Raw genomic sequence first — 24,396 nt, 5'->3', positions numbered from 1 at the left:
TGTTTAATGAACATGAAATATTTGCCCTACGGGAACTATTGGAAAACCAAATGTAAGAAGACTCCAGTGCCTTGTTTCTCTATGGAAACAAAGCTGTTTGCAAATATTAGGTACTTTATGAAGCAGCGTAACAATGCCCTCAGACATACGACAATCCAACCAACTCCAAACTGATGTTTTCTTGCTATACTAAGAAGGATCGTAATATGTAGTTTTTGTACTTATTAGTGCAATAATAATTTGACTGCAAAATTAATCTAAACTCATTAAGGAAGAAGTCACTGCCCAAATGATTCTGAGTTAAGTTTATATGTTCCTGATTTCATCCTAAACAATCAGAATTGTACATAAATGTGTATGTAATCAAACAGCTCAATGATTGTCACTGAGGCTAGTTTCCTGGAGAGTTCTTCAATAAACAGTAATTTTCTTCATAAGGATGCTTCTGTGACAATTCTACTCTTGAAAATCAACCACTCACGTGTCATTGTGTTATTGTCGCTTTTCATTTTGTAACAGCTCTTTTTGCTTAGCTTGCAAGAAACTTAAATACCACCTGCATGGTCATTTCACGTATGTTTGAGGATTTGCAATATTCAAACCCGTAACAACCAGCCGATGACATCCGGATATGCAAAAACAATAATTTTGCTTAGTGGATAAACTTTAAACTGATTTCTGTCGTTTTTGTTTTCATTAGCATTTTCCTCGTACGTTTTATTAATTATGGTTTGGTTTTGAACATCAATGTGCATTTATCCACTGCTTGCTGCAACAGCCTATGCAGAAGTCGAAACAGAAAATCATTTACACTTTATTTTGGAAGGGAAATTGTCTCTAATTTAAAACATTTTTTGAGAATTTTATTTGATGTACTTCTTGAATTATTTGATCTTGTACATTGTATATTTGCATGATGCATGAAATCAAAACTCGAGTAGCACAAACTCGAAACGTTTTAAAACTAAACACAAAGTAAAAATTACTATAGCAACCGAAAGATAGCATTTTCATTCATATATTAGCAAATACACGAATATCCGTTTCATGCAGAACTGTGACTTCTCTGAATATATTAGACTAAGAGAGAGTTTTTGAAGGAGTTTCGTGCATTTCAAACCTCGTATCGAATCGTTTATCCCCCCCCCAAAAAAAAAATGTTAAAATCATTTTCGTGCTACCTTAATGGGTAACGCAAACTGACTTGACCCAGACCTTTAACATTTAAAAAATAAGTAAGAAACTAAGATACCTTTAATTAGTTATGAAATGCCGATCACGTGAGAACCTGGCGTGTTAAGCATACACATTTCGGTTAGCGTAACCTCCGTTGAAATTTCAACCGCTTTGATTTTTTTAACTTTGTCTTATGCTAGCAACGAGTACAATTGGGAAATATTAAGTAAAGAGGCAACATTACACACTGACATACATTCATAATAAATTTATTACACTGCAGTGCAGTTGAAGGAAAAGTAGTAGACGTCTTGCAATCAGATATAAATAAAAAAAAGAAATATGAAATATTATCTTTCAGTAATATATGCTGCCTAGTATATAAGTGTATTTCGGCTCGAATTCAAATCTCGGCATTCATTTTGATTTATTCGATTACGTCAAAGTATATGAGGGCTATCTGCTTGAGAAAAAGGATGCCTTCGTGAAGTTATTTCCTGAAGGAAGCCGGCTCATATCCATGTTATACATCAGAAAAACCAAGGAAACGCCCAAACAACCAGCCCGTTTGCCTGGAATCAAACCCCGTTCAAACTACCGGTGTTTAGCGATTTAACCGCTTGGCCGTCTTCAGTAGATGGACTGGTTGCATTAGCGTTTTCGTGGTTTATTCCATATGTAACGTGAATACGAAACCGCTTCCCTTAGAAAGTTCTCTACGAAGTTTACTTCTTCTTAGCCAGATAGCCCTAGAGCGTTTTGTCACAGTCTAAAATAATCCAATCTATTCCTACACACTTACTTCCTAACAAAAGTTTTTTTTAAATACGTAGATCAATGAATTTTAACATTTTTAGCACTGGGAGGAGAATGTAATTGTTTAAAATTTTTTTGTAATAAATATTTTTATAGAAAGCAAAGAAGAATGTATTTCATACATTTAAGTATAAAATTTAAGGTCTTATTCAAAAATATTTTTTTTTCCATTTCCCCATGCTTGTCACGTTTAAAGATCTTTACTAAACGATTTAGGGAATAGGTAGGGGTACCTACCTTTGGCGATAATAGTTCAGTCTTGAGTTTTTTAAAGATTTGTGATTAAATTTGTAGCTGGACACTTGAAATATAACATTTGTTCCAAATATAAAAATACCCCAAAGCAAACCGAAGCGTACACTTGTTTGATTTATTATTTGATCATAATGGATATTTTTGATATGATTGGATTTGGACATTTTTGATAGTTGGGCATTTCCATGACCTAGAGTGAGAGTCTACTTACATGTGCGACAATGGGCTTATATTTATGTGCAATTATAAACACAATTTTATACTGACAGTGTATATTTAATATATATTTGACTGACCCACTATTTGGTGAACATATTGAAAACCTCAAATTATGTACATAAATGTATGGAATGTTTCGTTAATAAAACAATTTTAAGTAAACTAATTATAAGTCACTAATAAAAAAATTATAAACTACTAAAATTTTTCCTTCATGGGGTAAAAGTTTTAGAATTTTTTCTTTCGCAAAACCTTTCTTCCCACATTGTTGAAATTGTTTCCTCAAAATTTCGAGCCTTACTTCTGGAATTGATTTTTTTTAACTTCGCGTTTTTTAAATTCTTTGAAACAATGCATTTAGTGATAAAAACTCAGAAAATGAACTAAAAGACAAATTTCTTCTGCAATAGAATATTTAATAAACCTAAATTTATTTTGCATAATTATTAACCCAAAGGGGCGACAGCGCAGAACGGATATTCTGAAGTCTGAACGGATATTAGTCAGAACATATATTAGTCTTAAAACAGCATTTTCTGGCGGTTCACTATAAACGGCAAATCCCATTTTTAATTGTTGCCACCGAATATTATCGCCCTGTATTATATTTAAAAAAATTAAATAATAAAAATCTGCATATATGTATGTAACTTTCTCACAATGTGATAAAACAACGGTACCTAGAGCCATCAAATTTTGAATAACGTAATCCAGCAACCGGAGATGTACAGTTGGAGGCCTAAATTTTGAATTTCGAATTTGTTTCATAGTTGTTTCAATCTGTATTATATTTTTTAAAGTTTCAACGAATTTTTGATTAACAGACTCAACGATTGCCAAACAAGCAATGGCAACTCTGTACGGAAAAAACATTTTTATCTCCAACGCGTGAGACTCTCTATCGGAAATTGTAAAGATATGCTATTTTTGAATATTTCGTTATATTGCTGTTGAATTGGTGCAAAGAACAAGGTATTTAATAAATAAAGGTAACACACAAACGTTAAAGCATTCCTTTGGGCGTAATATAAAACCTGAAAACTTTCAGACTTTTTAATTTTTCGTTATTTTTATATAAAATTTACCGCGTTAAATATCATCAAATTTAAGCTAACTGTATAAATGGTGCAGCTTTTCTGGTTAAAGGCATAAAATAGAAACGGAAGAAAAATGCACTTATTTCATTTTATGTGCCATGCAGCAATAAGCTCGGCTGGGTGTGTCCTTCCACAACACGCACGCAAATATCAAGTCAAAAATTTAACGCCGGGATGATCAATAAAAACTCCAAGACGAAGTTTTGTGGATAATATGAATATAAAAAGGGACAAGTAGACGACGGCATGTAATGAAGGGGGAAATGACAAGAGAAATAATTTTTCTTTCTGCTTTCAAAATGGATGTCACGCAGTGACCTTGGCATTACTAATTTTCGAAACGTTCTCTTTCTCTTTTGACCTTTTCCTTTTCTCACTCCCCCTCTCTGTTTTGACACAGGAGTTTCAAAAGCCCTTTTATAATTTTCCTTCGATTTAAAAAACGCAAAGCTTCAAATTTTTACACCAGTAAATGAAGAGCACTAATTAAAGCGACACATTCTTCACATATGGCTGGGCGTGACATAAAGGGTATTATTTCCTTAAATATTGATCATAGGCATATGAACCAAAATAAATTCTCAAACGTGCAGTATTTTATGAAACTATTCTCAACATTATGAAGGACGCTTCTAAGAAAATGAAATATAGCATTTTATATGGGAATAAAAAAGCAGCTTCCGGTAATAAACTATTCATTATGCATTAATTAGAAAGAAATAAAACGTTGTATGCAAACATAATTAGGCAAAATGTAATTGCAATTGGATTAAGGAATCACTGTGTAACCATAGTTAAAGTGTAATTACTTTTTCTATAGTGTAACTGCAATTATAATTACATTGTAATCGCGATATCTAAATATAATGCAATGTAACGGGAATCTAATTAAAATTACATTGTAATTGTGAAATGTAATTACATTTGAAATATAACAGCAATTACGTTGTAAATTTTAATTACAATGTAATTGCATAATCTAATTGCGATAACAATGCAATTGTATAATATAATTACAATTACAATGTAATTGTTGTTAAGGGAATCTGCTTTCTTTATGTATTACATAGGAAAAAAGTCAGGAAAACTTTACTTAGTTTTTTTTACTAGGTCTAAACCCATTTTTATAATCCTATTATCCTTGATCAATCGCTTTAAATGGTAGAAAAAGACTTACACTATCTGACGTAATTATCTTGCTTAGTTGCTATGTTGTACTAATATTTTCAGTAACAGTATTTATTAAAATTTGTTTATTTTTAAATGCAACACATATTTGCAACAAATAATTATAAATAATTATTTACTTACAAGAGAAAGCACCTGCACGCACCAGCATGAGTAGAATGTATTTATCAATAGAGAAAATTACTTTTTGATCCGTCAAAAATAGGAAACTGAAATTTTGCAGCGTCGACAATGGCTATTGCTTCTGTGAAGCACAGGCACACTTTGATGATTTAAAACATTAAATAGATGGCTGTATACTTCGTTTTCACTAACATTAGCCCTTTTGGACTTGCAAGTACTCGATATCCATTACGAATTTCCGTTACAGATGGAAGTTTGAGGAGACTGTTGGTTATTGTAGATACTGCGATGACACTTCCACTGGAATTCCAACGCGCAGGACATGTGTGCTGTCGACTCAGTTGAAATAAAAACAAAGTCAGAAGTAATTGAAGAGCAGGTGGAGGAATATGGATGGCGTATAAGTTTTGATTCAATAATGACTAGGAAATTGGAGGCGAATGCAGAATAAATCTTCAGTTTTATTTTCAGCAATATGTTGCGGTACACATAAGTCGGCACATTAAATGTGCCTGTTCCAAAAGGCTTACAGATTTTATAACTTTGGAGTAAGAAAGCAGCAGCAACAGTGTAACTAGGCCAAAGCGTGGAAAGCAAGTGCGTAATTTTCAGGGTGAAATCTTATTCAGACTGAGTTAGTTTTGGTTCTCAATACATTCGGATTTGACAGTTAATATTGCTCTACAACTACTATTGGGTGGTTGAGTTTTAGCTCCATTTACATCATCATAATTACATAAGAATCATATGACATACAATAGTCTCGAAATGACGCAGAGCAGAGAGGAGTTCCTATTTATAAAATTGAGAAGGGAAATTAATTTACGCTGCTAATTTAATCTTTTGCATATTCTTTATTTTTCTTATATATATATTTTTAATATACTTTAATTGTTAAAAATATGCAAATAAAATTCAAAAAATGAAGCACATAATTAAAATTCTCGAATTTTAAGTTACGTATTTTATATTTACTTTAACAAAAATTATTTGAGCAGCAGCGTAGTTTTTTATATTTTCCTAGAATCCATTTAAATCAAAGCAAGTGTAGATCGTAGAAGGTTATTTGAAAAATTAACACATATAAATACTGTATATGTGTCCCTCACATGTGCAAGACCTCACATTTTTCTCTCCGAATTCCATTTCAACCTTGACAGCGGCGGTTGGTTAAAAGGACTATAAATAAAACGGTTTTGTAGTTCCTCTCTTCCTTTAACCCACCCCTTTGACCGCTACGTTCGCACGCATGATTGAAGGCTGCAAGACATGTCTGATGATTTTTTTTCCACGATGGTTTGACGCCATACTTTTCATTAGCAGTTCCTCGTGCTTCTTCATATAATTAATTATTTCATACCTGCGAACGTGTTTAGTATTTGTCCATTAGATACTTTTTCCTCGTCGCGCACAGTGCTAGTATGAAGAATTTGTAAATTCAGAACTGAATTCAGGAGCCAATTCATTACGCTATTTTGCTTCGAGTCACGAAGTTGACCAAGCAGCATTTTTCGGAAAAAAATAGCTGGACATTTTTCATTCCTACCAATTGCTGTAATATTTTGCAAGCAAGGCATCGAAATTTAATTAGTGACTTTTGTGATGTTTCAAGATTTCACTTCCTCCGATGTCTTGTTCTTCTACGACGAAACCTCGAACATTATGCATCTTGTGTTAGCTAGGTTTCTTGAGACCAAATATGTGTCTAAATGTCTGCTTTACTGAATAAATACATGACTCAGAGGTCAAGATGTTACACTTTCTTTTTTTATCAATTTGACTTTAAGACACATCAAAACCACATGACCATAATCAAACTTAAGTTATATCTTATTTCAGTGTTATTGCGGCAGCATTATAGGAAAACTAATTTAAAATATATAATTTGCAATATCTGTATGTAATGTACTAGGAATATGGCACTCTAAATTCTGTCCATATGGTTAAGAGAGGGGCTTTGATGGCATTACTATGTGATGTTGTTTATGTAAATGTACTAAAACTGCAACAAAAGAAACAAAACTTTTTTTCTTTAAGTGGTGTTTCTATTGGCAATAAAACTTATATTTTGAAAATTTTCAGATAAAAAGTTTAATGTTTTTCTAGTTTATGATGCAGAGATTTGAATGACGAAAAAGGGGCACGAAGATTCTAGCTTTCATGCTTCGAATCTTTTTCAAGACCAGTGAGATCTGATAATTCGAATCTGATTAATCTTAGAAAAGTATGCGAGAGCTGAAAAGTATGAGACACTGTTGAGATGAACTCAAACTGTTATATATACTTTTTTATTGAACGCAGAACAGTCTATTGTACAATAAACACTTTTTTAGTCGTTTGGTGATACGATATCAACGCTTGGTTTCTCAACTTGTATGTAAATATAAGCTCAAATTTCATTTTCATCCCTCAATTTGAATTTATAGCAAGATATGTAATTTATTTTCTTCTTGACAACACCTCTTGCAATCTTTACTGAGTGATTACAGTAAAATACGGAAATAAATCTGCAGTTTTATTCCTTTGAACCTTGGGATCGTGCTAAGTAACTGTGTTTGACACTTAATTTGTCAAAGAACTTTATGACGAACATTTCAAACGTAACTTGGTATTACTGATTTTCAATAGTTTTCAATAAAAGTATTAATAGTTAAGTATATCAGCTGAAATATGTTGTTGCTGTTCTTACTAATCTCGTTTGTCTGAATCAGATTAAACCTACGATATTTATCATGGCAAGAAGTTAAGGTTACGCCTCTCTTTGGCAAGAGCCATAGACACCATACAAGTTACAATACGACTTTGCTCAGAGTTCAAATATACGCAAAACATTGAAAGAAATAAGAACCACTCTATAATACGAGGGTAAGTTGAAAAATAAGTTTCCCCTGTCGACTGTGGTCAGAGTTGTGTATGAAAGTCAAAAAATAGAATGAGGCATTAAAGATATGACATACCTTTATTTTTCCACATAGGTACCAAGTACATTGAGACATTTGTCATATCGCTTGATAAGCTTCAAAAAGCCCTCCAGGAAAAAATCAGGGCTTTGCATATGGAAGAAGCGTTGAACGGCTTGTTTCACTTCAGTATTGCTTTCAAAGCGCCTTCCCCCGAGATTTTTCTTCAAAGCCGGAAACAGATGGAAGTCGCTTGGTGCGAGATCAGGACTGTATGGCGGATGGTGTAAGCGCTCCCAACCAAGAGTTGCAATATGGTTTTGCGTTGCATTCGCCGAATGTGGTCTGGCATTGTCATCCAACAGCAGAACGCCAGATGTGAGAAGGCCAGGCCGCTTTTTCCGAATCGCCTCTTTCAATTTCGACAGGGTGTCACAGTAGCGCGTAGCATTGATGGTTCCAACCTCCAAAAAGTCCAGCAACAAAACTCCTTGGGCGTCCCAGAAAACTGTGAGGAGCATTTTACCTGCAGAGGGAGTTGTCTTGAACTTCTTTCGGACAGGTGATGACTGATGTTTCCACTCCATAGATGCGGCCTTCGATTCTGGCCTGAAATGGTGGACCCACGTTTCATCCCCCGTCACAATCCGAAACGGAAAGTTCATGGTCGTGAAAAGGAATCTTCATGGTAACTCACGAGATGTTCCAGGCTGACCCCCATGCGTTGTTCCTTGTGTGTCGAGGTCAATTGTCGGGGCACCCATCGTGCTGACACTTTTCTGTATCGAAGAATGTCGTGGATGATGTTTTGAGCTCGCTCATGTGAGATTCCAAGTTCTTCCGCTACTTCATCGATGGTGATACGCCGGTTCGCTCTAATCATGTCATCCACCTTCCTGACATTTGCATCTGTAGTGACTGTTCGCGTCCGTCCAGCTCTCGGTATGTCCTCCACTTGCTGACATCCATCAGTGAATGTGCGACACCATCTCCGCACCATTTGCTTCGACATCACACCTGGCCCATAGACTTCCACGAGGCGGTTATGAATTTCTGTTCCTGATACTCCACGTGCCCATTCATAGCGGATAACCGCTCTCACTTCCTCCTTTGACCACGAATTCAAAACGCACCTTCTCTCCATACCTACCGGGGCTCAAATGAGAGGCTGGTCTCCGCTTTGCGCAGGCACTGCAGCAGCGCCATCAGCTTGATTTGCAGCGACCTCTACCAGTGGTGTATCGGTGACATGCGCGTTTTCCTGCTGTGTCGCCTTTCGCCCATAGCCGTTCAACGCTTCTTCCATATGCAAAGCGTGAATTTTTCTTGGAGGACTATTTGAAGCTTATCAAGCGATATGACAAATGTCTCAACGTACTCGTACGAGAATAATAAAATAAAGGTATGTCATATCTTTAATGTCTCATTCTATTTTTTGACTTTCATACACAACTCTGACCACAGTCGACAGGGAAAACTTATTTTTCAACTTACCTATGTAACATTTCTTAGAAATCTAGATGAATGCAAAATTTATTTTCTTGGCTTTCAAATAACAGTGACTTGATTGTTTCGAAAATGATAAATGTACGTATAGGTAGTGCTGTCAATCACGAGAATTGGATGATGATTCAAATACAGCTTTTGAAAATTAAATTGAGTTGAAAAATGATAGTAAATTATAATTCCAACAGAAGAGTAAATATGCTGTACTCTTTTGTGACTTATCTCACTTGTATGACAGTAGCATCAGAACAAGCCCACGAAATTCATCGTGGCAAGGAAAGCAAGACTGCACTTGTCGCTCGCAACAGCCTTGAGGACCATAAAAGTGACAGAACGACTTTGCTTAGTTCCGCTCTTAATTTTGATGGAGAGCACCTCAGGGGAACGGATCCGAGGACCTTCCATCCTTCTTCCTCTACCACTAACCCCTCGAGCGGACTTTCGGCTTTCCATATATTTAGACTGCCTCTATTTCGCAAAGACACTACACATTTACAAACACCCATGCCCCCTCCGAGATTCGAACTCGAGCCCTACGGTACCGCAGTAGGCTCTCGCCTAACCACTGTACCGTCTGAACGGCTGAAGCATAAATATTCCATCAATGCCCTTATCATTAAAACAGTATTCTGTAATAAATAACATGAATGCACACTAGTTATTCACATTAGACATCATATCAAACTGAGTGAGAGACTTTTCCTACATTATTCCAGTAAATTAAAAAGAACGTTTTCAAAGTTTTGTTTCAGTTAATCCAGTTAATTTTAATTTTTATTTTTAAGTTCGTCAACCTCAAATAGAACATAAATTGTTTAAAATATGAACAAACTTATAGTTCTAATTTTTTTCAGAAAGAGTGCCTGATAGAATAGGCTGACAGTCACTCTGCCTTATTTTCCTTGAATAATTCCTGATGAAATTTCAGAGAATTGAAGAAGTTTCTGGAAGCTGTTATTGCCTAGGTTTACTTCTCCCTGTTAATTTAAAGCCTGCATTTAATTCACCTTCATTCATAATGTGTGTTTTGGTTACCCTCAAGCAAGAGAAATATAGTGTCTTCTTACATCATAGTTTGTTCAACCGTCAAGTCAACGTATTAATAATTAGTTCCCTTTTAAAATTTTAGCTGAGATTCTTTTATTTAGAATTCATACGGATTGAAAAGTCTCTTAGGATTAATACGAAATGGTATTTTAAAGTAGTAATGTAACCTTAAAACGTCCGACACGAAAGTTAGTGGCAGAGCATATTTGCTGTTTTCAATTCATTCCGATCAAAATAAATTTTAGATTTATAATAATTATTGCCTATTGTTTCAATTTATCTATTGTTATTTGTTTTTAGTTTTTCAGCTTCATTCACATAATAATAATAAAAAAAATTAATTGGTTTCCCTCCCCCCCCCAGAAAAAAGACAAAATCACGTACCGCACTGAGAGCAATTTTTAATCAATCAGTATACCAATGCGAAGGAAGTTTCCTGAAACGTTCACTAGAAAACCAATTTGCTTTTCAAAACAAAACAAAAAAGAAGTCGCTTAGTTGACTTAAAGAATTCCCCAGACATTCATTTTTGGGCTGTCTATCATCAGCATTTTCATGTGGAAAATTTGATCTGAATAATTTGGGTGATCGCTTTAGAAACTGTCCTCAGATTTACTGCTGATAATTTCCTATAACGACAGTTTCCTTTAAGTTGCACATAAGCACCTGAAGGAGCTATAAACATTATGGAATAATGAACTTTAAATAGCGGGAATATCTAGGAAAAAATATGCATTTTTTCTCTCGCTAGATTATTTAAGCAAATTATACAGATTAACATTTTTTTAAGAATCTTCTTCCACCATTTTGGGTAATGCTTAATAAATCTTACTTTATTTGTTAAAAATGACGGAATTCAAGTGAAATTTGTGTCTTCCCAATGCAGCATTCTTACTGAAATGTTTCTGTAGATCTAACACAAATACATGCCCTGTTATATGAATGGTATTAAACTGAGATTCCCTTCACCCACTAAACTAACAGTGTCCTTGCCCCAGGTTTTATTATAGGTTTGCAATAAACTGTTGTAATTTTGACAGATTTCTCTTGAAAATTATATTATTGTATTTGTTGTTGAATCCAATGTTCAGGCTATAGGCTCCTTCACAAAATATTCTTAGCAAGTCAAGACACGTACCTCCTAATAGTTACAGGGCTTAAGACCCATAGGTGACAATCCTCATTTTTCTCAAATTTTTCAGAAAGAATTTTATAAAAACTGGGCATTTTTAAACATTTACTTTATTTGTAGAACGAAGATATGTTAAAAATTAAGAAAACTAAATTTTTATATGCTAAACACTCTTCTTATAAACTACATTCATTTTTTAAATCAGGGTTTCTTAAATGTTTAAGTGTGGGTACGCCGTAACACACGCGTGAGTGAAATTATTAGTTTCTTAACTTGTACTGTAATATACTACTGCAGTTTTAGAGCATGAACTTCAATTTTTAAAAGTAAAATGAGCGTTTTTATTATAAAAGAATACGTCGAAACATTTTGCGTTTTTTTCGTCTGTATTGTCTTATCTATTTTCAGATACATTATGTAAAATTATTTTGTAATTGTGAAATTATTATAATAAGAAATATCAAAATTGCTAAACGTTTTGGCGACCCTCCCCTCCTGGAGGTCCCGCGACACCAGTCGGGGTCCCGACCCACAGTTTAAGAAACTCTGATCTAACTGAATTTCACTTTAAAAGAAGGAACGTCCTAAATTTGAAAATAGCATTATCGTAAAATCATTTACTGTTTACATACTTTTAGGAACGATAAAGATGTTAAAAAAGTATATGTTTCGGAATACAAATTTCTGGCAACAGCTTGATGTTTGAAATGAGAAATATCATCTGCTGCTTTCAATTTTATTCTTTTTTCCAAAATGTTCCGAATAAACAAACTGTGGATTGAATGATACGTTTTTGAGGTTTACGATGAGAAATATTCGTATTATATAATCAAAAAATGTTGTGAAATCCATAGTATTAAAATTTTAAGAGCAAAATTAATAACATTATTAATTGGTAAAGAAAAAGGCATCAATCATTACCTCTACACAGAAAGAAGACTCCAAAGGAATACCCGAAAAAGGTACGCATTGTTTCAAATGTTTCTAAAGTTAAATTGTTCGTAACCGCGGACGTTTAGAAAAACCGTGGACGCCGAAAACAATTGCAAAGTCTTTAAAAAGATCTGTAGAAGCAATTATTAAAATAATAAACCAATATTTACCCCTTAAAGAAGCTTTAAGCTGAAATCCATAAGCTTCACTAGCTTCCACCGAGGCATGTGATTCAATGTATAACAATATATACAGAGACTATTCACATATTTTTTGATGATTTCATTGTATTTAAACAAATATTTTAAATTAATTTTTGGGTTTTGAATGCTCTAATTGATAACGCTTATGCTTCCTTATCTTTCTACACTGTAATTTCTAAGACAACACAGACTTTTATAGTATTGGAAGAGGTACTTTATCCCATTGTTCTTCAACAGCTTTCGAAGGTCCAAGGAAGGTTGTAGGCTAATGCTTGAACAATTTGCTTTTTAAAAGTCCAAAAGTGAAAAAATACATGGGGGATACATCAGAAGAATTTATAGGGATACGAATGAAGGATGTGACCTGGATATCCGTTTAGTGTTCCTTTTTTTTTTCGGGAAATTAACAGTGGATTTTGACATGTGACTGCTTGCTTTGCCATGATGCAGTTCTATTGATTCATTGCACTGTGGGTAAAGAGAAGTTATTTACTATTTGGAAACTGGGTATACAATATATTTCTTATAATATATAGAGTTGATGTTAACATTGCTCTCCACTCTCTTAATTTTTAATTTGCTATTTTATGAAAAATTAACAAAGGTTTTTTCACTATAATAAATGGATCTCTTTTTATTACAGTCATTTAAATGTACCCAAGGATTATCTATCTTGACAACATTTTTTCGTTTTTGTTCGGATAAATGTTTCTCATAAAAATTCTGCGTTCAATGTTCGGCGATATTTGTTGGAGAAATAAAACGCACATTATGGTTTTCCCCCTTTTTAAGATTTAAATCAGCATTAATGACTTTGTTTATAGTTGACACAGAGCATTTTAATGATTTTGAAGCTGTCCTTTGACCCGGTGGATTTTCGTTTAATATTAAAGATTTTATCTTTGCAATATTCGAAATATCCCATTTTTCCTTCGATATGTATTTGGAGCAATTTTTCCACTTGAATTCAAACTTTGACTTTTTTTTTTTTTTTTTTTTCCATTCTTGTTTATAATATCGCTTATCGTAGCTTTAGATATCCAAACACCACGCCTTTCACAGAGTTTTTTATAACAAGATAAGAATAATTTTCTTCGGAAAGAGCAAAAACCTTTCCGTTCACTACTTCTTTAAAAGCGCGACTTTGCATGAAAACAAAATTGCTAAGAAGCAGACGATAGTTTATACTTTAAAAAATATAGCTGCAGTTAACCTTTTCAAGACGCGATGGCCATTATAGTGGCCATAGAGTCCTCTTTTTGAAAAGACGGGCTTGTCCACTTTAGTGGTCATGTCTTTTTCCCCCATTTTCCAGGCTGAAAAGTGGGGTGAAATGTCAAATTTCACGTCACTGGGGTTTTTAACCACTTATCTCTTTCAAAGGTCTTTCTTTTGCGACATAGGTACACCCCTCTGAGAATCCATTAAACTACACACAAGAATCTTTGTTGCAAATAGGAGGTGATTTCTTAAAGGGGGTAAAGCATTCGGTTCAAGATTCTCGTCCTTTGGTAGCTTTTACTGCTACCAAAGCCCCGGCCTCAAAAGGTTAAAACAAATTTTTCGAATTTTTAAATTACTTTTACATTTTTAATAAGATCTTCATTTTCACTGTATCACACAAGGCCTGCCTACCAGCGGCCAAGCAGTAAATCGCCGAACATTGGAATAATTCGGTCAGGTGTTCGAATTCTGGTGAACGTGCTGGCTGCTTTGGGGTTTTCCCACGTGTAACCTGTATACGAGCCAGTTTCCCTTAGAGAAAGTCTTCCATGAAGGCATCCTTCACTTTCGGCAGATAGCAATCAAGCCGCAGTTAAATAAACCAAGCCAAACCAAACCACATATGATCTTTACAGCAAAGATTTAATTCCTAATGCGTATCCTTGCATTATTACAAATGTGCACTGTACTGCTTTAAATTATCTGGAACCCCTTAGCATATATACTTGCGCCTTTTTTGCAGTGTTCTCGTTAACAGTGAATAGTTACGTTAATTAGACTGAAAGGAAATGAACAAAATGCATTTTTCTTCGAATAAAGGTTTTCTGGGGATCATGGCGAGAAATGGTTCGATAAAAGACGACTCTTCTTTAGAATTCCTTTTCTTTCCCTTGAGTTCGTTTAGATGACTTCCGATAGACTGGACAAGGAGAAAAGATTAAAGAAAAAAGTAAAAAAAATAATTCTTGGTGTTCAGATAAAAGGCTTTTATTGGAAACTATTCTTTACTTTTGGATAAAAGCGGTGAATTCATTCTCATCGGAATTGTTCAGTTATGTAGGCTGAAAATTAAATTTACATTGATTACATCATGTTGTACTGAATCCAGATTTTAAAAACTTTTGAGCATTCCAATATCCTCTTTAAAAAGAGTTGAGATTGCTCTTTATGTGCCCCAATTCATGTGTGAAATGAATTTAGTAGTATCCTTTACATTTCGTTTGTATTTAATAAATCTATAGCGTTACAGATTATCCAAACATATTAGAATTCAAGTTATTCGGATTACGGACTTATTGCATTATAATAACGTACACTAGAGTTATCTGTGTAAGGGGAGGAATGCCTTCATGGAGTAATTTCTAGTGAAAAACCAACTCTGTTCAATTTACTCAAGAAGAGAAACATGAAAACGTCTATGCAGTCAGCCCCTTGGAGTTGAATCCGGGTCTAACTGCACTGTTCAGCTGTCTTATCGTTTAAACGCTGTTGGTCATGTTATTCCGAACTCCAGTTATACGGATTTCTTGTTCTCCTTTCTATACCATCTAAAACTAAACTTGTTTTAAGCTTAAGGTTTTTAAATATTTTGAAAATAATGTAAAAAGTTCCAAAGCACATATATTTTATGAAAATGTTAATTTAAATTAGATGAATACATATGACATTTAAATTAGTCTAAAATGTTTGGAAAATATATAACCTACTATTACAATGCAACAAATCAGGCGTTGTATGTAGACAAATTCCTTTAGCTTTTGCCTAATCATAAAAAGGATTCTGTTCTAAAAACAAATATTACAAACATGATATCTTTAAATCTAGTATCCCTCAATATAAATAATTTTTCGCATTAACTGTAGCCACTTACTTTCTATTAACGTTTTAGTGTGTTTCGAGCAATCATCCCTCGGCATGCCTCAGAAATTACGTTTTCAGGAATTAACTATCATTGCTTTCTTTCAACTTAAAATCTAATATTTTGAGTTTACACAAAAGAATTTTGTTAAAATAACTATGTATTTAATTTTCAAAAATAGTAAAACACTCCAGTTAGCCTATTGGTTATGGACTTATGCAATTGTAACTAAGAATTAAATTAGAAACATCCATTTGTTTAAGAATTAAGTTAGAAACATCCATTTGTAGGTAAGATTACGTTTGCAAGATTAAAATGAGAGTCAAATTCAAGGCTTCGGCTACAAGAAAAGTAAGCTAAAGGAATTAAACGGAAAGAGTAAGTTTCGTAGCGGAGGAACATAATAAATAGCATTACTTTTTAATTATACCTTAGATACAAACGTTTACAATAGTTTATAGATTAGATATAAACGTTTACAGTAGTTTTAAGTCGTATATCACTCTCAAAATCACCCCGTTTGTACACAGAATACATGTATCAATGCTGTAATGCAAATACTAGATAGCTATCAGAGTTTCGTAGTTCTAGCATTCTTATGCCTTGTAACAGCTTTAAAATAGTATTAAAATCTTGTAGTTTAAATAATTTAAATAGATGAACATTAAGGTATTTGTGAATGGCAATATTTGAAACCAGACTCGAGTGCCTCGTGCGACTCTCGCACGAAGAATGCAATTTATTTTTAAATGTTAGAATATGTTTTCTCTTCTTGTTTGTATGTCGCCATTTTTGAGTGTTAAATAAAAGTTATTGCTGTGTTCCATCATTGGAGTTGCTTATTATCGCCAAAGAAGCATCACAGTCTTAATTATTTTGGAGGCACCGACGAGATCGAATAATCGTGCGTATTTTTATTTTATTAGTTCATCACTGAACATAATATTAGTGATACTAGATTATTACTTCCTGTTCATATAGAATTGCTTTATTTTATTAGTTCATCACTGAACGCAATATTAGCGATACCAGATTATTATTTCCTGTTAATATTAAATTGTCTTATTTTATTACCGTATTTGATATATTTAATATTCATTTTAGTTGTGCAGACGGTAGATATATATATTGCTCTATGTTATTATTCTTATTTTAATCAAAATTAATGTGGTAGAGAGAATGAACTTCATATAATTTAAATATTTCATTTTTGAGGTATACCTACTTAACAAAGTGCATTTAATTTCGTGATTCCTGACTGCATTAATTAATTAAAGTAATTGAATTGAGCTATTTTGAGGAAATATAAAGAAAACAGTGTTCGTTAATTTTAAACATAGAAACAATGTCTTACTTAGGAAGAGCTCGTAAGGAAGATTTGCAAAATCTCGCGGCTGAACTGGGAGTTCATGTGACTGCAGATTTGAAAATAGTCGATTTAAAACAGAAAATTGTTGAAAGTAGAGATTATGATGAAGTATTCGTCAAAGCAGTCTTAGACACAATAATAGAAGAACGGAAAGTGAGGGAGGAAAGGGAAGAACGGAAAGAGAGGGAGGAAAGAGAAGAACGGAAAGAGAGGGAGGAAAGGGAAAGAGAAGAACGTAGGAGACAGGAAGAAGCGGAAGAGCGGAGAAGGAAAGAACAGTATGAATTAGAGAGATTAAGACTTGAAGCAGAGACAAAGTCTCAAAATACCGGACAGATCCGGCCGAAAACGGAGCTGCGTTACCTTATGCAGAAATTCGATGACAAGAAAGGAGATATCAGTCTATATTTGCTATTGTTTGAAAGGCAAGCAGAATGGGCTAAAATTGATAAAGAAGAATTTGTATCTCATTTACTAGGACTACTTCCTTACGAAGTAACCCAGTTAATAGCTAGAGAACCCTCCGATAAAGCTAAAGACTATGAACACGTGAAGAATTTATTGTTAAGACGGTTTAAACTAAGCCCGGAAAAGTTTAGGCAGAAATTTATGAAACATCAAAAGAGTACCGAATCCACATGGGTGGATTTCAATTATGAAATAGAAAATTATTGCAAGGAATGGGTGACTGGTCTAGGAGTTAAGACTTTTGATCAGTTGCTAGATTTGATGGTGATTGACCAACTTAAGCGTCGAGTTCCTCCTGAAATTCGAGATCATTTTCTTGATGAGTGGGTAGAGATGATTTCATCTAAAAAATTAGCTGAAAAACTTGATGCCGATGAAAACGTTTGCGGAAACTTTAAAAAAAGCCTGTAGTGGATAGGCAGAAAGAAAGATACAATGCACTAACTCAAGGTAAATTGAGTTCAGATAATAAAAATAAAACTGAAAACAAAATGTCATCAGGATTTAATACGCAAAGCTTGTTTCATAGACCTAGAAGTCCACGTCCAGATGATAAATATGAAAAACGAAAGACGCCACAATGCTATCAGTGTGGGTCCTATCAACATTTAAGGCCCCAATGTCCAAAACTTAAGAATAGTACTGAATCTCCTGCTAATCTTAACAGAATTAGTGCAAAACCAGAGGATAAATTTCTATTACCTTATACTAGTATGGGTTACGTAAATGGTCATAAAATTCCTATATTAAGGGATTCAGGTGCTAGTATTGATATAGTTTGTCGCAAATACATCACGCCGGAAATGCTGACAGGTGAAAATGTGTGGGTGCAACAGCCATTAGACTTGAATCCAACCTGTTTACCATTGGCTGAGATCGAACTAAATTGCGATCTTGGGCGAGTAATAACTAAGGCTGCCATTATTAGAAATGAACTCGACAAAGGAAGGTATTTATTAGGCAATCGAACTTTTGCACTGTTGAATAAACAAGGAAAGGAGCCTGATAGTTGTCCTCACCAGGTTAATGCTGTCTCTACTAGAGCTCAAAGGAAAAGAGAAATAGCTGAAAAGAAGCTCTTGGAACCGATGAAGGAAGAAAATAAAGCATCCAGAGATGTTTTTGAAGAAGAAGATAATTTACCGGAACTAAATACGGAAGATGAAGCTCTCATGAAACTGGTAAAAATTGACTCAGAAGAAATTGCACAACTTCAGCTTGCTGATAAGGAACTGTCTAAAATCATCCAAGAAGTTAAAGAAGGTACATGCAAAAATGAGAACTATAGTCTGACAGGAAAAGAACTTTTAGTTAAAAAAAACGACGGATAAAATGGGCTTTGAAAGACAGCTTGTCGTTATACCTGAAAAACTCAAGCCGTCAATTATAAAGATGTGCCACGAAGGAACTTCTGGTCATTTGGGTGTCAAAAAGACCAAAGACAGACTTGCTAGATATTTTTACTGGACGAGGTGTTACAAAGAAACTGAAGATTTTGTAAGAACCTGTGATGCTTGTCAGCGCGCTGGAAAAGGAAATGACAAAAAGAAGGCTCCAATGACATTAGTACCAGTAATTTCCGAAATATTCACTAAAATAAATGCCGATGCCGTTGGTCCGCTACCTATTTCGAAGACTGGAAAAAAATATATTATTACAGCTCTATGTATGTCGTCCAAATATCCAGATGCTGTAGCGGTGACAGACATTTCTTCGCCATCTGTGATTGATGCTTTCTTACAGATTTTCAGTCGTATGGGTTTCCCAAAAGTGATCCAAACAGATCAGGGGACCTCTTTCGTCAGTGCTTTGACAGAGGAATTTTTGGAGCGTTTCGGCATTAAACATGTAAGAAGCTCTGTGTATCATCCGCAGAGTAATCCCGTTGAACGATTCCATAGAACGCTAAAAGGGGTGTTAAGAGTCGTATGTATAGGAGCGACTTCGGATTGGGAGAATTATCTACCATCAGTTCTTTTTGCTCTCAGAACAGTCACACACGAAAGCACTGGTTTTACACCAGCAGAATTAGTTCATGGCAAAAACCTACGAACGCCAGTCACTTTACTTTATGAGCAGTGGCTAGAACCGATTGAAGAAAGTAATAATGTTGTCAGTTACGTTTTCGAACTTATTAATCGAATGAAGAAATGCCAAGAACTTGCCGTGAAAAACATGAAAGAAGCTCAACAACGGAGGAAAACATGGTACGATCGAAACGCAGTGAAAAGAGAATTTGCTAGAGGAGATTTAGTTCTTGTTTTATCAACGAATCGTCAAAATAAACTAGAAGTACAGTGGAAAGGACCTGGAAAAATAGAGCAGAAAATTTCAGAAACCAATTATATTTTAAGTTTCGAGGAACAAAATGATCCAAATCAAGTATATCACATTAGCATGCTTAAACCATGTTACAAAAGACCAGAAATGATTAATATGATAACTGAAGTGGAAGGAGACTTAGAAATGGACATTCCTCGTTTACCTTCTAATCCAAGTATATTAAATTTCTCGGACATCATAGAGGAGAATGAACTCGAGAAAAGGTTGAAATCCGAGCAAATAGAAGATTTACGAAAGATTTTATGGAAATATTCTGGTTGTTTTTCAAATAATCCTGGACTAACAAACTTAGTTTGTCACGATATTGAGCTATTAAATAACGAACCAATACAAATAAAGCCATAAAGACTGTCACCCCGACAGACTGAAATTCTCAAAAGGGAAATACAGAAAATGCTCGATCTTAAAATTATAGAGCCGGGAGAATCGGACTATACATCTCCCATGATTTTGATAGAATCTTCATCAAAGGATCCTCGGCCTTGTATTGATTATCGTAAACTCAATGCTGTTACTAAAACTGAATACTATCCTTTGCCTAATATTGAGGAACGTATCGAAACTGTAGCAAAAGCAAAATATATTACCCTATTAGATTTATCTAGAGGCTACTGTCAAATTCCGTTAACAGAAAGAGCCCAAAGATATGCAACGTTTGTAACTAGTTTTGGAAGTTTCAGGCCTCTACGTTTACCCTTTGGATTAAAAAATGCCCCATATTTTTTTAGCAAAGTTATGACTAAAGTCCTGGCTGGATGCGAAGGTTTCGCTGTACCATACCTGGATGACATTGCCATTTACTCAGAAAACTGGGAAGAGCACCTTAAAAACTTAACTTCTGTTCTAGAAAGAATACAGAAATCAAATTTACGACTAAAACCATCAAAATGTAAATTTGCACAAGATCAAGTGAGATACCTAGGCCATGTTGTGGGACAAGGACAACGAACCCCGGATGAAGTAAAGATCCTGGCTGTAAAGGAGTATCCTACACCTAAAAACAAAACAGAAGTATGTGCTTTCTTAGGACTGGTAGGGTATTATCGCCAGTACATACCGAGATTTTCAAAAATTGCTTCACCCCTCATGGACGCTTTGAAGGGGGTAACAAAAAAAGGAAATATACAATGGTCTGAAATATGTGACAGAGCTTTTAAAAATTTAAAAAGTTGCTATGCAAGAAACCAATTCTGTATGCTCCCAATTTTGATAAAAGGTTTATTATACAAACCGATGCCTCAGACAATGGCATGGGTATAGTACTATGCCAATTAGATGATGAACAACGTGAACATCCTATCTTGTATATAAGCAAAAAATTTACTAAGTTTGAAAAGAATTATTGTACTACTGAAAAGGAGTGCGCTGCTATCATCTACGCTATCAAGAAACTGCATTTTTATCTGGATGGTCAGCAAGAATTCTTGATTCAAACTGATCATAATCCTTTTGTCTGGCTACAATCCAACGCCAAATGTAACTCTAGATTGATGCGCTGGGCACTCTCATTACAACCTTATAATTTTAAGGTCATTCATCGCAAAGGATCTTTGCACAAGAACATAGATGTTCTGAGTAGAATTAAGTAATGTAACTCTTAGTGTATGTAACCACGTTTAGAATTAATTTTATTGTTTAATGTATGCTCAACTAATGTATTTGAACGTTCTCCATTTCTTTCTTTTTAAATGTGGTGTAAAAGTATTGTTTAAAACTTAAAATATTTTGGCCTGAAATTTAGAAATTTATAAGAGAAATAACCTTTGCTCTTTAAGCAAATGAGCAAGCCGAGCTTATTAAACTGTCAAATTTTACAGAACTTTTCCCTTCGGAAAAAGTCTCTCCGTTGGGGTAGAGGTTGTAACAGCTTTAAATAGTATTAAAATCTTGTAGTTTAAATAATTTAAATAGATGAACATTAAGGTATTTGTGAATGGCAATATTTGAAACCAGACTCGAGTGCCTCGTGCGACTCTCGCACGAAGAATGCAATTTATTTTTAAATGTTAGAATATGTTTTCTCTTCGTGTTTGTATGTCGCCATTTTTGAGTGTTAAATAAAAGTTATTGCTGTGTTCCATCATTGGAGTTGCTTATTATCGCCAAAGAAGCATCACCTATTTTCATAAAAGAGGTTGTAAGGTTTATCCTAAGTTTTAACAGTTAATTTTTAGTTAAAGCCACTATCCTGTCGCTTTTAATTTCATCTTACAAATTTCCTGCCAGAATGTGTTTTCAAAATCACTGTTAAATGCAAATGAAGGAACAGCAGTATTTAAAGTCGAAGTGCCACTGACTTCGTTAGAGAGAGCCAAATATTCTGACCTTTTGGCTATAACTCTTTGTAAACTATTACTACTCTCGGCCGTATTTCAGGCCCTTGATAGCTTCGCCATTTAGTTAGCGTTTAAGGGGCCAACTCTTGTAGAATTTTGATAGCTCCGGCTATATCTTTTTAGTTAAGCTATAAGGTATTTTTCCTGCCTTCCTAGCGTGCCTTCGTGGTGTAGTGGTCAGCACACTGAGCCGGTATTTCAGAGCGTACCTTCGTGGTGTAATAGTGGTTCTGCACGCTGTACGGGTATTCCAGAGGTCCTTGGTTCGATTCCCGGCGAAGGCGGTTGCTATTTTTTCATCTTGCCTGATTCCAAAAAATACATAATGTCTCTACAGTGGCGCCCGAACTAAAAGGGTGTACTATGAGGATTCTCCACACTCAGGATTTAGAGATTGGTCCCCTAAAAACCCCAGTTGCCCTTTAAAAGGGGGAGTATATAATGTATTTTTCCCGCCTTCCTAGCGTGCCTTCGTGGTGTAGTGGTTCTGCACGCTGGGCCGGTATTCCAGAGGGCCTTGGTTCGATTTTTCATCTTGCCTGATTCCAAAAAATATCTAATGTCCTCTACAAAGCATTAGCTAAGTTTTATTCCTTATTTTTCTTGAGTTTAAGCTCAAATAGAGGCTTTTCTGTGCTTCCTGAGAGAGGACCGACTGTGAACTTTATTTTGAACAATAAAGGGTAATCAACCATTCTTCAGTTTCTGTCTCCTGAACTAAAACGATTATTCGCTTACAAGGTTTCACACATATCTGTAAATTCTAGGTTGTAACATTACGAGGGTTTTAAAAATTAATAATACCATAAAACTCATTCAGTAAACGTGGTTAATACTACACGATTCATGGAAATCTAAATACATAATGCATAAAAATAAAGTATTCATGTATTAGCATATAAAGTTTGTTCGCACATTTTTAGACGATTTTGCTTTGCTATAAAATAAAGTCTGCTGCTTGGAATTTCTTTAACTGCAACTATATTTTTGAAAATACAAATTATCGTCTGCAGCTTGACAGTTTTGTCTCCGTGCGAAATGCTGCTTTTAAAGAAGAAATTGTTGGAAGGCTATATCTGTGCTCTTTCCGAAGAAAATTATTCGTATCTATTCATTAAAAAACGCTGTGAGAGTCATACGGTTTCGACATCTAAAGCGACAATAGGTAATATTGTTACCAAGAAAGTCAAAAAACACGTCAACGTTTGTCTTCAACTGAAAACATTATTCCAGATACATATCCAAAAAAAAATCGGAATGTTTCGAATCTTTCAAAGGTAAGATTTTGAGTGTTAAAAGAAAATCCGTTAAGTCAAAGGAGAGATACAAAATTATTAAAATTTGCAGCTTCAACTGTAAACAAAAGGATTAATTCTGATTTGAATCTTGAAAAGGTGGCAAAGCATAATCTGCAGTGTCTTTCTCCAAAAAATATTGCCGAACGTTGAACGCGCTGAAGAATTCTTTATGAGAAACATTTAATCAGACAAAAATGGAAAAATCTTATCACAATAAATGAATCTCGAGTGTATTTAAATGATTGAAAAAAAAAAAGGGATTCAAGTGTTATCATGAAAGAGGAGAAAACATCTTAAAACATGGTTCAAAGAATCTAAATAATGTTTTTGGAAGAGATTCATCATTGTTGCTGGTTTTTCATATAACGGTAAAAAATATGAAGTACCTTCTTCTCATCCGCAGTGTGATCAGTCAGTAGAACTGCATCAAGACAAAGCAAGCAGCCACACAGCAAATTCCATTGTTAATTTTATGAAACAAATAGAACAAGAAACGGGTATTAAGGCCATAACTTTTACTCATATCTCTTCTTAATCTTTTATTTTATCACTAATGGATTTTTACGCTTTTGGACTTTTGAAAAGCGGATTCTCCAAACGTCGACTTGCAACTCTTCAAAAACCGACTTGCAACTTCACATTCCTCTTGAAGAGTTTTGACAGCTCTTCAAGAGGAATGTGATAAAATACCATTCCTGACACTACAAAATACTACTCATGGCCTTGGAAATTATGGTGCATAAAGACAATGAAGAATAATTATTATCAAACATAACATTTAAAAAAGAGGAATTTTAGATAAAATATTTCGTAATTACAGTGAAAATCGTCTAAAAATGTGAGAACAGTTTCTGATTTAATCAGAACTGATGTATTAGCTTATAATATTCATATATTGATAATAA

The 24,396-nt window shown here is 34.4% G+C and overlaps 1 protein-coding gene across 1 annotated transcript in view; it reads right to left on the bottom strand.

Moving 5' to 3' along the window:
• The window catches only part of LOC118189676 (proto-oncogene tyrosine-protein kinase receptor Ret-like), a 476,686-nt gene that overhangs the window by 259,340 nt on the left and 192,950 nt on the right, over positions 1–24,396 (bottom strand). The gene's annotated exons all lie outside the window — the stretch shown is intronic.

The sequence above is a fragment of the Stegodyphus dumicola genome, chromosome 1 (assembly GCF_044657685.1).
Source record: "Stegodyphus dumicola isolate Sdum_Otavi_A_Nest chromosome 1, ASM4465768v1".
Classification (NCBI taxonomy): domain Eukaryota; kingdom Metazoa; phylum Arthropoda; class Arachnida; order Araneae; family Eresidae; genus Stegodyphus; species Stegodyphus dumicola.
The sequence above is the reverse complement of the archived record's forward strand: the minus strand, read 5'-3'. Positions and strand labels throughout refer to the sequence as shown.